General features: G+C 40.6%; 1 protein-coding gene across 1 annotated transcript in view; it reads left to right on the top strand.

Moving 5' to 3' along the window:
• The window catches only part of KCTD1 (potassium channel tetramerization domain containing 1), a 231,191-nt gene that overhangs the window by 92,515 nt on the left and 124,372 nt on the right, over positions 1-14,304 (top strand). The gene's annotated exons all lie outside the window — the stretch shown is intronic.

Below are 14,304 nucleotides of genomic sequence, written 5' to 3'. Positions count from 1 at the left end.
GGAGTTCTTCATTCTGCTTTGCTCCTGGCGGGTTGAGACCAATTGATGCATCTTAGAAGGCTGCTTGCTAGCATTTAAGACCCCTGACGCCTCTCACCAAAGTGGGATGCAAAACTTTATCTTAATACATTTTGTTATGCCAATTGACCTAGATGTCCCCTGAAACCATGGTCCACAAACCCTTGCCCCTGTTACTCTGGCCTTCGAAGTGTTTGGTTGTATTCAGGAAACTTCTTTGTTTTTGGTTGAGTCCAGTTGTGCTGACCTCTCCTGTATCGTGTGTTGTCTTCCCTTTACCTAAAATAGTTCTAGTCTACTATCTAATTAGTGAATACCCCTCTCCTTCCCTCCCCACCCTCATATCCATCAAAGAATATTTTCTTCTGTCTTTAAAACTTTTTCTAGAGTTCTCGTAATAGTGGTCTCATGCAATATTTGTCCTTTTACTTGTACCATTTTGAATGTGAGTATTTCTATAGGATGAATTTCTAGAATTAGAATCACTAGGTCAAAGGGTATGTGCATTTTAAATTTTGGTTAGATATTGCCAAATTGTACTCCCTAGAAAGTTTTGCCAATTTATACTTCCGCGAGTACAATGTGTCCCCATTACCTGTTGTTGTTGGGTGCCATCGAGTTGATTCTGACTCATAGCAACCCCATGTGATAAAGTAGAACTGCCCCATAGGGTTTCCTAGAATGTAATCTTTATGGAAGCAGATTACCAAGGCTTTCTCCGGCAGAGTGGCTGGGTGAGTGCAAACTGCCAACCTTTCAGTTAGCAGCCAGTCATTGCACCACAAGTATTATTTATTAAATGAAATACAAGTGGTATTTCATTCAGTTTAGTTTGCTTCTCTCTTACGAGTGAGCATGATCATCTTTTCCAAGGTTTATAAGCCATTTGTAGTTCTTTTCTGTGAATTGCTTGTTGATATACTCTTTCCACTTTTCTATTGAGTTGTTGGTCATCTTATTGATTTGTAGAAGCTTATTCAACTATAGCCTCTTTCTAAAATTTTTTAGGTTTCTCATTAGCCTGTTGACTTTGCTCATGATGATTTTTTGCCATGTAAAAATGTATTTCATTTAATTTGTATATGGCTAAATTTACAGCTCCTTATATTTTGTATTATATTCATTCATTCAAAAAACACTGAGTCTGCACCATAAGTCCCTAGGTTCTAGGTGCTGGGTATCCGAAACGGAAGAAAGCAAAGGATTGCACTCATGGAACTTCTATCATGGTGGAGTATTTAGAAAAGCCAAACATATTGCTCTCAAATTGTTTTCGTTTTACTTAATATATCACAGACATCTTTCTGTGATAACATATAGCTCCACCAGCTGCTGTTGAGTCAATTCCAACTCATGGTGACCCCACGTGTGTCAGAGTAAAACTCTGCTCCATGGGGTTTTCATTGGCTGATTTTTTTGGAAGTAGATTGCCAGGCCTTTCTTCTGAGGTGCCTCTGGTTGGGCTTGAGCCTCCAACCATTCTATGTTAACCATTCGCACCTACCCAGGGACTCTATAATATGTAGGAAAAAAAAAAAAAGATCTATATAATTCTTTTTCATGGCTACGTAGTATTCTTTTTCTGACACAAAGCAGAAATGTTATAACCAGCTCCTTGCTGAGCACGGTCCATGCAGGGGTCAGCCAACTTTCTTATAGGGCCAAGTCATAAATATTTTAGGCTTTGCAGGTCTCGCACTCTCTGTCACAACCACTCAACTCTGCTCTTGTAGTGTGAAAGCAGTTATTATAATAGGTAAACAAATAAACATGGCTGTGTTACAATAAAACTTTATTTTATCAACACTGAAATTTGAATTTTACATGATTTTTCATGTGTCACAATGTATTACCCTTTTTTTTATTTTTTTCAACCATTTAAAAACATAAAACACCATCCTTAGCCCTTGGACCATCTGAAAACAGCAGGCTGCACTTGGCATGCAGGCAGCAATTTGCTGACCCCTGCTCCTAACCATTCTGCTACATTGCCTCCCACAGGTCCTCTGAGCCATGGGTTTCTGAGGCCACTTTTAGAATCAGATTTAGAAAAACGGGAACTTCATTGCTAAGGCCATTGTTGGTAATAACAATAATAATTGTAATAAATCACACCCTCAGTGCTCCATACAAAGGCAGGGCTGTAGGAAACAAAGAGCTGCTCTTAGCCCCGCTGGTCCTGCAGTGTTGATAAACACAGTTCTGTGTAATATACTTGCTTTACTTTGAACACAACTAAATTTTAAGAAGATAATTAAGCCTTCTGGGGGAAACAAAACAGAAAAATTCTGTTATCTCAATCAGGTTGACACATCAAATGACAGTTATGAAAAAATGTACAGCTTTTGTCTTCTCTGTAAAACCAAAAACCAAACCCATTGCCATCAAGTCGATTCCGACTCATAGTCACCCTGTAGGACAGAGTAGAGCGGCCCCAGAGGGCTTCCAAGGATTCGAACTGCTGACCTTTGGTTAGCAACCGAGATCTTAACCACCGTACCACCAGGGCTCCTTCTTCTCTATTAAAAAAAAAAAAAAAGAACACAACCAAACCCATTGTCGTGGAGTCAATTCCAACGCATAGCGACCCTATACCCATTTCCTTCGAGTCGATTCCAACTCATACAGACCCTACAGGATGGAGTAGAACTGCACCATAGGGATTCCAAGGACCACCTGGTGGATTCCAACTGCCGACCTTTTGGTTAGCAGCCGTAGCTCCTAACTACTACGCTATATATAAACAAAACAAAACAAATCCAAACCCATTGCCATCGAGTCAATTCCGACTCATAGTGACCCTACAGGACAGAGTAGAACTGCCCCATAGGGTTTCCAAGGAATGCCTGGTGGATTCGAACTGCTGACATTTTGGATAGCAGCTGTAGCACTTAGCCACTACGCCACCAGGGTCTCCACACCACATACAGGCATCTGCAAAATAGTTGTTTAATTAAGTCTAAAGGTCGCACACAAAATGAAACAATTAGCCAGTCGCCAGTTTTGCTTTGATTGCCTAGCATGTCTGGCACTGACTGGGAGGTGAATATGGATGAGGTTCAGGACAGATACAAAAGAAGTGTTTGACATGGTCTTTCCCTAAAAAAAAACTGAACCCATTGCTGTCCAGTAGATTCTGACTCATACAAGGCAGTTAAAACCAAGTAGAGAGAGCAAGGCATAAACCTAGGAAAGAGGCCTTTTGCCCTTGGAATCATTGTCACGCTGAGCCTTCATTTTATCTGCAGTCAAATTGGGGGGTTGGGGAGGAGATGTCAATCACTAAAGTGATTTCCAGCTCTAAAAAAAATTTTATATATAAATTTAAGTACCACCCTGGCACATCCAGGCCTTTGGATGCTTTTTTGTTTAGGGCACATACTGCATGCCCAGATGGGCACTGGGGATGCAGTGGCGCAAGACAAAGAGGAGTTTTCAATCTAGTAGATTTCCTACTTCTTAAACCTTTGTCTTCTGTATGTATTCAGTATCTGGTGGAGTAAGAAAACAGGTAAGAACAGATCCTGTGGGAGCTATATGGGGCACATAAAATAAACCTGCCTTTGTTGAAAAGCATTCTTATTTCCTATGCAATTCACACACGGTAATTATATTTGCTTTCTAATTCATAATGAGCACTTCTTAAATAATTGGCACCCTGTTCATACTCCCCGGGACTAAGAATTACACTGGCTAACCTCCACGAAGTGCTGCATGTGTAATTTGATAAACTGGAAGGGGAAGTCACCCGCCGTAATTGAAATCAGTTTCCCTGTTGCATTTAATATTGGCATACCAAGAAGGAGAAAGAAGGAGCCATGTATAATTAGATTAAAAGGAGTTTCTCAGGCATTTCAAGGGCTCATTTGTATAGTCACATAGGAGAGAACTGGGTAAGGCCATGCTATTCCCATGGCTTGGAGCCCAGAAGTCTGCCCAGAAGCAACAGGCACTACAAGGCCAGCAAACCTAATCAAACACCCCCCATATACCATACCCTTTGCTAGGTACAAATAACAAAATGAGTGAGACTCAGTCTCAGGAGTTCTTTATAATTCTTCAGAGAGTTTACTGTATATTTGTGGAGACAGAATATAGGAACAAATAGAACAAGTGATGAGAATATGATACCAACCAGAAAATCCAAACCAATTGCCATCAAGTGGATTCTAACTCATGTTGTTGTCGTTAGGTGCCATTGAGTCAGTTTCAACTCATAGGACCCTATGTACAACAGAATAAAACACTGCCCAGTCCTGTGCCATCCTCACAATCGTTGCTACACTTGAGCCCATTGTTGCAGCCACTGTGTCAATCCATCTCACTGAGGGTCTTCCTCTTTTTTGCTGACCCTCTACTCTACCAAGCATGATGTCCTTCTCCAGGACTGGTCCCTCCTCATAACATGTCCAAAGTATGTGAAACAAAGTCTCTCCATCCTTGCTTCTAAGGAGCATTCTGGTTGTACTTCTTCCAAGGCAGATTACTGATCCTTTTGGCAGTCCATGGTATGTATATTCAATATTCTTTGTCAATACCAGAATTCAAAGGTATCGATTCTTCTTTGGTCTTCCTTATTCATTGTCCAGCTTTCGCCTGCAAGGCAATTGAAAATGGTCAGGTGCATCTTAGTCCTCAAAGTGACATCTTTATTTTTTAACACTTTAAACAGGTCTTTTGCAGCAGATTTGCCCAGTACAGTATGGTGTTTGATTTCTTGACCGCTGCTTCCATAGGCATTGATTGTGGATCCAAATAAAATGAAATCCTTGACAACGTCAGCCTTTTCTCCATTTATCCTGATGTTGCTTTTTGGCCCAGTGTGACAATTTTTGTTTTCTTTATGTTGAAGTATAATTCAAACTGAAGGCTATGGTCTTTGATCTTCATCAGTAAGTGCTTCAAATCCTCTTCACTTTCAGCAAGCAAGGCTGTGTCATCTGCATATCACAGGTTATTAATGAGTCCTCCTCCAACCCTGATGCCACTTCTTTTTCCTATAATCCAGTTTCTTGGATTATTTGCTCAGCATACAGATTGAATAAGTATCAGGAAAGGATACAACCCTGAAGCACACCTTTCTTTAAACCATGCAGTGTCCCTTTGTTCTGTTCTAACAACTGCTCCATATGTTGCACAGTAGGAATGCTCCACAGAGTTTTCAAGGCTGTGTCCTTTCGGAAGCAGACCGCCAGGCCTTTCTTAAGCAAGGCACCTCTGAGTGGGTTTCAACTGCCAATTTTTAGGTTAGTAGTCAAGTGCTTAACCATTTGTACCACCCATGTTTTTGTTGATGTATTAAATATATATTTATAAATGCAAAGAGAAGGCTTGAACAGTGATTTGCTCTGGAGGAAGGTAGTGAGACTGATGAGGAGAGATGAAAGGAGATATTCATTTTTTCCTTCATGGAAATTGTTTGAAACATTTACCTGGGGCCTCTATAGCTTTTGAGAGCCTAGAAACAACTTTTAAAAATGTAAAAGTTAAAGAAATCCAGAGAATGCCAAAAATATATGTTTCCATTCATTCATTTTACAAAAATGCATTGATTTCCTACCATAGGCCATGCATTGTTCTAAGCATAGGAGAAGTTACAATTAACAATACAGTCCTGGCCTTCAAGGAATTCTTAGTCAGATGAGGACACCAGACAGTAAACACACCATTAACAATACATGGTGATAACTGCCGTGTTAGATGTGGACACAGAATGCTGGAAAAGGATAGAAAAGAGGTACCTACCCAGGCTGGGGTGCATGGGACAGTGTTAGCGAGGCTTCCTAGAAGCAATGTCCAAATATTTGAGTATAGATACACAAGTATCAAGGCATATGTGGAGCATATCCTTCCATAAGTATATATATTTAACATGTGCCTGTATCTAGAATGTGTATTTTATGAAGTAAACACAAGCACACCATGCTAGAAACAAGATAACACTAGAGATTCAATCCATGGCTCTGTTTCAGGAGTTCAAATAATCAAACGATTTAACAGTTGCCAGTAGAGTCAATGCTAGGTCAAGGTGACCCTCTGTGTGTCCAAGTAAAACTGTGCTCCATAAAGTTTCGATGGCTGATTTTTTAGAAGCAGATCACAGGCCTTTCTTCTGAGGTACCTGTGGGTGACCTTGAACCACCAACCTTTTGGGTAGTAACTGAGCACTTCTTGTGCCACCCAGGGATGCCTAATGAAAGGATAGGTGTGTTCAAAAAGGGTTTGTTTGTTTGTTTGTTTTGGGGGGGAGTTTGGGGGCTGTGGGTAGGAGGGAATGAGGAGGGAGGAAGATTCTAAAGTTTCTGAGTGGTCCAAACTCTCTGAGAAGTTTTGGGAGCAAAGGAGGAATGGCTGGCACAGATTCAAAGATGTACAAATATTTGAATAATGGTGGAGAGTCCTTCCTTTGAAGTTCCCAAAGTCCTTGTGTAAATAAGGCACTCCTTTCACAGATGGTGAACCTGAAGCTAGGAAAGCGATTTCCGCAAGTCACACAGACAGTGACTTGCAGAAACCAGACAGACAACCCAATTTCTGACTCCGCCTCTTTGTCCTGGTGTCTAGACCACACCCCTCCCTCTACTATTGAAAAGATGGCTGTCTTGAGGAGGTCGCAGTATTTGGCATTAACAAGCCTCCTTCCCGAGCTGTGTTTGAGCTCCGTGTTCTCCAGGAGGCCCTGCATGTGGTTCGCAGGCTTTGGCTCCGCTGACAGCATTTTCAAGTCTGCACGTGTATCCCAGTTGCCGTGACTCAGTAATACTTTTCTGGCAGGTTAGTTATGCCCTGCAGTACTTTCGGTTGGTTTTTATGGTCTTTAAAGCCACCATGAAAGTCAATGGACCTAGAATTCAAACTTCTGGAATATTCAACTGAGTTACTGCGATTTCGGTGTTCCAACCTGTTTTCTCTCTTTTTTTTTTTTTTGCAATTGGAGTCTCAGCATTTAAGACAAGATAAGTGTGACAAGACAATGGCAGAGGAAATTGTGGGTTTATGTCTCCAGGTGGGCTAATTTCCAAATTACACTAGAGAAAATTGCTCAGGATAATTTCACTGATTTCCTCCATAGTTTGTGGTGACAGGATTGTTGCACCTGCAACATTTAATTACACGTTTATTTTTTCCACAGCAAAGATATCACTATAATTGGGGGTTGCTTGTCTCAGCAAAACTTGTTTCTCGTAGGGCCCAGGAGAATAATTTTATCCTGGGAATGAATAAGTGATGACGTTGTAGGCTACCTGACATAATTACTCTGCAGATTTCAAGTTACTTCATTTTATCTACCATGAAATCACTGAAAGAATAAACTATGTGAAGAGTTTTGATCTTCACTAAGACTCACATCTGTCCTTATTGATTGTGAGATGATGACGTACTTGAAAGTGAAGTATTGTGCATTGAAATTCCATCTATCTGGAGGGACTGAAGCTCAGGAGTTTTGATTAATATTTTTAGTTACTTTAAATATCTTACTTGGACAAATTCAGGTATTTATTGAGTACCTTCTGTGTTCAAGGCCACGTGATAGGTTCTGTGAGAAATGAGGTAATGAAGAAGGTCGGCCCTCAAACCCTTGCATTCTTGAGAATTATCAAATTTTTTAGTAATTATACCAGTTGCCATGAAGTTGAGTTGATTCTGACTCATGGGGACCCCTTTGTAGGGTTTTCAATGGCTGACTTTTCAGAAGTAGATTGCCAGGCCTTTTCTTCCGAGGCACCCCTGGGTGAACTCAAATCTCCAGCCCTTTAATTAGCAGCTGAGTGCTTAACCATTGCACCACTCAGGGACTTCTTTTTAGTAATAACCAGTTAACCAGTTGCCATTGTCCATTCTGACTCATGGCGACCCAGGTGTTGCAGAGTAGAACTGTATTTCATAGGATTTTCATGGCTGTGACCTTTCGGAAGCAGATCACCGGGCCTTTCTTCTGAAGTTTGAACCACCAACCTTTCGGTTAGTAGTCATGCACTTAACCATTTGTACCACCCAGGGACTCCTTTTTAGTGATAAGACCACAGTAAAAATAGATGTTAACTCAGACCCATTTGGGAGGCGATGTGATCTTTCTTCAGTGACGAGTCATTTCAGGATCCTGCATGGCCTGAAGGTCCACAGAGTGGAGTCCCCATGGGAACATACAGTATACACTACGGCTTCATTTTTAAAACAAATATCTGATACCGGCTCATTTATTTGTCAGCTTTTCTAAAACTAGAGAGAGGAAAGTATGTTTTTAAAGGTTGTCTCTTTAGTATTCAGTTAATTGGGCAACATCATCGATAAAAGACAGTCTAACTATGAGCTCCAAGAAGGAGGAAACCATCCAGGGAGAGGGTGACTGGGCCCCAGGCACAAAGAACAGTCAGTGGTTCTCCAGAAGGGGCGTGGTGGAAACCCTGGGGACTTTTTGATTGTCACAATGACTGAGGGGTATGACTGGTGTTTGGTGGGCAGGGCCCAGGGATGTGAGATGACTGCCTGCAGTGCAAGGAACAGTCTCACATAACAAGGAATGGCCCTGTGTCCTCAGCTTTCAAACGCAACCCAACATGTAGGTGAAAAATCTGCTTATCGTTACCTGAACCTAGAATCGGACTTGTTTTATATGTAAGCACGACGTATCTTTTGTACAATTTTAAATACACTGGATTTTCCAAAAATACAATTACCATATACATCAAGAGAAAACTCTGCCTCGTTTTGTTCCAAACTTTCCAAGAGTTGTTCTTGTTTTGTAATTCTCATCCCCCTAGCCGTGCTCTGGTGAGATCTGAGTGCCAGGAACCACACCTGTCTGAGTCTACATTTGTACCCCTGCATTCCTGGTGATTCCACATAGCTTCCAAGGACTTTATTAGTCCTCTAGTTTGGAAATCCTGGTGGCATAGTGGTTAAGTGCTACAGCTGTTAACCAAAGGGTCAACGGTTTGAATCCGCCAGACGCTCCTTGGGAACTCTATGGGGCAGTTCTACTCTGTCCTATAGGGTTGCTATGAGTTGGAATCGACTCAGCAGCACTGGGTTTTGGGTTTTAGTGTGGCTGTGCCCAAGCATTGACATTTTGTTATTTGTATTACTTCAAAATAAATTATTTTCCCTTTTTTTTTTTTCATATTATAAGTAGGCCAATATAACGATTTTTCTTTTTAATTATTTGTGTTATCTATGAATTTTATTGCAAGACTGTAAGGAGGGCACTACAAAACATTTGTTATAAAAAGGAGGCATTGAATCTGAGGTTTAGAACCACTGGTGTCTGCGAATCAGCGAACAATATATTTGCATGGTCTGTATCTTAGAAAATCAACCTTTCACTTAGTCATGTATTTAAGATAAAATAAAATCATTTCCTCCAAACCTAAGCTGCTGGAGGAGAACCTTGGTTTGCTTGAACTTTTCCAATATTGTTTCAACTGCTACAATAGCTTGACCTGATTTGAGAAACACTACCAAACCAAAATGATTCTGACTCATAGTGACCCTATAGGACAAAATAGGACAGCCCCGTAAGATTTCCAAAGCTGTAATCTTTATGGAAGCAGACTGCCTCATCTTTCTCCCATGGAGCAGCTGGTGGGTTTGAACCACTGACCTTTTGTTAACAGCTGAGCATTTAACCACTGCACCACCAGGGCTCTGAGAAACACTACACCACAACCATCTTGAAATCTAATTTATTCTAGTCAACAAGAATGGGAGTTCCTTACTAGACTGTGATCTAGTTTATTTAGCATCTCAGAGTTTACCACCCTGCTGAGCAATTCCTGAATAAATAATCATTGGTTGGTTGATTGAAAGACATTTTAAAGAGAAGAAAAATGGAGTGTTTGGCAGCCCTACCCCAAGTGTCCCATCAATATAGTTCTACATTCCACTTGGCAGTCCCTGCCTCCGGAACCAACCAAGCACCTTAGCCAGCATCTTAATCTCACCCTGATTTCATTTTAATAGAAACACTGTACAACCAGCTTAAGCATACTCTCCCAATCATCCAATGTTTACATCCATCAGCTTTTCTGATAACTCTGGCCCTAATAAAATACCACCCAAACCAATAAAAAGCCCTCGATATAATCTGACTTATGCACTGGTTTGTGCCATACCTGGGGCTCTTCATTTTTCTTGAATTACCTGAAGTAATTTTCTCACACAGAGATATCTCATTTGTCATTCTGTAATGGTGGTAAGAATAAAAAACTTCAGCACTAGCATGAAGGTCAGTTTAAAACAAAATGGATACAGAATCGAGTGTCATCTACTATACCACATCCAAATGAATAAACTCACACAGTGGATTAATTTCTTCTTGGCTACTATACCAAACACTCCGTGCCATTGTTTTGAGAGGCAATATGGAACATTATGTAAGTAAGTACATGTTAGCAAAGCATAAATTACTACCCTATGATTGTTTTTTTTAAGCAATATCTATTTGTAATGGGTTACACTATGACTGGGAGCCCTGGTGGCATAATGGTTAAGAGCTACAGCTGATAACCAAAAGGTTGGCAGTTTGAATTCACCAGGTGCTCCTTGGAAACCAAAGGGGTAGTTCTACTCTGTCCTGTAGGGTCGCTATGAGTTGGAATTGACTCAACAGCAACAGGTATGTATACAGGTACACTATGACTGCTAGCTAATATGCAGTCACCAAATATGATTTGAGGGTGTGTGTGTGTATGCATATATATGTATATAGGTATACATACATACTATATAGAATATGTAGTATAATAGCATATAGTTACATATAAACTAAATAAAACACATGACATATATATAACTTATATATAGTATCTCTCTATTAACTCTTTATCCTTGAAGCAATTACTCAGGGGGTTGCCATTTTTTTTAAACTGCAACATGGACTATTCTTGGTTTTTGCACCTCTATTTTGTTAAGGCAGTAGCAGTTTTTCCAAAGTTGGGAGAGTTGGAACATTGTCGTTCATTTACAGGTTTACTTCTTTGTTCATTCTTTCATTCATTCAGTAACGACGTGCTGTATTTACTGGCCTGCTATGTTCAAGAAGCAACTCTGGTCCTTGTTACTGCAAAAATGAATGAGATTCAGTCCCTGCCCTCCAACTAATGAGAGAAAGAAATGTTTTCATAATGCAGGGGTTACCTGGAAATTTGCAGTTGAGCCCTTCCTTACATTCCATAAGAAGAAAGGCAAGAAATATTAGATGTAATGGATATTTACTAGTAAAAATATTTTATGATTATTAGGAATAAAAATTAAGAATCTGGAAACTTCATCTAGCAAAAAAATATGATTAGGACCATGGAAGTGCCTGGAACACAATGAGTAAATGAGTTATACCAGAGTATGAGTGGGACATCCTCAGAAAGTAATGGAGTTATTTCAGAGTATGACCGGGGCCTCCTCACAGAGCTGTGCCACTGAGTTGATTCGACTCATAACGACCTCATGTGATAGAGTAGAACCGCCCCTTAGGGTTTCCTAGGCTGTAATCTTTACAGAAGCAGATTGCCGCGTCATTCTCCTGCACAGCCACTGGTGGGTTCCAACCGTCAGCCTTTCGGTTAGCAACCAAGTGCTTAACCACTGCACCACCAGGACTCCTCCTCAAAGAGCAATGGAGTTATACTCAGAGTATGTCTGAGGTTTTCTTAGAGAGCAGTGAAGTTACACAATGCCTCTGATGAGAAGCCTTTTCCAAATTTCCTTGTCTCTGTCAACTAAGTACCATTTTCCCTGTTCCCAAGGTTTGAATCACTGGAATCATAGAATCTTTGAGCATTAGAGGAAGGCAACTTGGTTTCCTCCTACCCATTCTATTATAAGCTGCTCCTTGCAACATTCCTGAGATTTTACCCCTCCTCTTCTCTTCTTCTCTGGTCCTCCTGAGCATCTTTCTCCTCCCCATTTCCCTGCGTGCCCTTACAAAATTAATATTCTGAGGACACAGCTTGCTCCGTGTCAGTCTCCAGCATACGATCTACAATGATGTAACCAAACACCCCCCCACCCTACAAAAAGTAACTCAGAGGCCCCCCGTCTCCATGAAGCCCTCCTGGCTTATTCCAAAGTGCATTTATTTAGCTTTCCCTGTTTGGAATTGAGCAGCTTTATTTCTTAGCATGTGAATGCAGCCTAGTTTGTATTTTTGGTCAGTGTTTTTATTAATAAAATGTTTTTCTCCATATTTTAGTCAAGAATCTTTGTTTGCAAAGAAGTTAACTTCAGTTCTTGCTGCAAACCAATTGTTTTGTTCTTGCTCGTGGGACCCCAACCCCCTTTAACTTCGCTTGCACACACAAGCCACTAGTTTGCCTTGGTGCCAAATTTACATGACCTTTTAGTTAAATTGACTACCAATATCTAATTAATTCCATTTTCTCAGGCAATATATTACTCTTAACTATCTGGGGGTGAATAATTTTATAAGCAGTCTCTTTCTGTCTAAAACTAAATTCCAATTCATAATTCCAGGTCTGAGCTAGGAGAGGGTTAAGATCAAGTCAGGGGCTGTATTTCATAACCAGGGGTGATCTGGGAATTATCTGTTCTTTTTGAATAATCTGTGCCCCTACTTCCCCCTCAGTAATTAATGTAACAGTTTAGTTGTCATTGTCATAAGAATCAAGGCAATATCCCCCCCCCCCCCCCCGCCCATGAAGTTCCAAATGCTTTGCAAAAAGAATCTGACAGCCTGAATAGAAGAATCAGTGTTTTCGGGGGTGGGAGACAGGCAAGAGAGGTAGGAAGTGTTTCTCTCCCATGACATTTGAGCTGTGAGCTGTCAGGAGCGGAGAGATCTGAGTGGGTTTTTACCAGCTACTGAGTGACGCTCTGCCCAAAGCACTCAACTTATTTTTCAGAGGCCCCTGCAGTATTTCTACACTTTTCAAGTAGCAATTATGGTGGAATGGGAGTCACTGGGTGGTTCCGACAGTGAATTGAAAAGACTGGCAGGTAAAGTCCACCCCGAGGTGCCCCAGAAGAAAGGCCTGGCAATCTATGTCCAAAAACAGCCTTTGGGTTTTTTTTTAAATTCAGATTATATAACTTGCTATTCTGTGTATATATCCAATAATTTTATTTAAATAAGAATGATCATTTCAGAGGGATCTTTGATTAATGTTTGGGCAACTCAAATTGCTCAGATTGCGTTTTTTCAAATCAACAGTTTTATTTATACATTTAGTCAATTAAACTCCCTTAAATTTTTTTACATTGCATGTATAATTTTTTTAAATTTTATTGTGCTTTAGGTGAAAGTTTACAGCTCAAGTTAATATTTCATTCAAAAATTTATACACATACTGTTTAGTGACATTGGTTGCAATCCCTACAATGTGACAGCATGCTCCCCGTTTCTACCTCAGGTTCCCTGTGTCCATTCAGACAGTTCCTGTCCCTTCCTGGTTTCTCGTCTTGCTTTTGGACAGGAGTTGCCCATTTGATCTCATGTTTTGACTGAACTAAGAGGCACATTCGTCACGTGTGTTATTTTTGTTTATATTGTTGTTAGGTGCTGGCAAGTCGATTCTGACTCATAGCGACCCTATGTACAACAGAATATTGCCCAGTCCTGCAACATCTTCACAATCGTTGTTATGCTTAAGGCCATTGCTGCAGCCACTGTGTCAATCAATCTCGTTGAGGGTCTTCCTCTTTTTTGCTGACCCCCTACTTTACCAAACATGATATCCTTCTCTGGGGACTGATCCCTTCTGATAACATGTCCAAAGTATGTGAGATGTAGTCTCGCCATCCGTGCTTCTAAGGAGCATTCTGGTCATAGTTCTTTCAAGACAGATTTGTTCATTCTTTTGGTAGGCCATGGTATATTCAATATTCTTCTCCAGCACCACAATTCAAAGGTGGTAATTCTGCTTTGGTCTTCCTTATTCAGTGTCCAGCTTTCACATACATATAAGGCAACTGAAAACACCATGGCTTGGGTCAGGTGCACCTTAGTCCTCAAGGTGACATCTTTGCTTTTCAACACTTTAAAGAGGTCTCTTGCAGCAGATTTGCACAATGCAATGCGTCTTTTGATTTCTTGACTGCTCTTTCCACGAGTGTTGATCGTGGATCCAAGTAAAATGAAACCCTTGACAACTTCAATCTTTTCTTCATTTATCATGATGTTGCTTATTGGTCCAATTGTGAGGATTTTTGTTTTCTGTTGAGGTGTAATCTATACTGAAGGCTGTGGTCTTTGATTTTCATCAGCAAATGCTTCAAGTCCTCTTTCAGCAAGCAAGGTTGTATCATTTGCATATCGCAGGTTATTAATAAGTC

The sequence above is a fragment of the Elephas maximus genome, chromosome 11 (assembly GCF_024166365.1).
Source record: "Elephas maximus indicus isolate mEleMax1 chromosome 11, mEleMax1 primary haplotype, whole genome shotgun sequence".
In the NCBI taxonomy this organism is placed as follows: domain Eukaryota; kingdom Metazoa; phylum Chordata; class Mammalia; order Proboscidea; family Elephantidae; genus Elephas; species Elephas maximus.
This window is presented reverse-complemented; position numbering and strand designations above follow the sequence as displayed.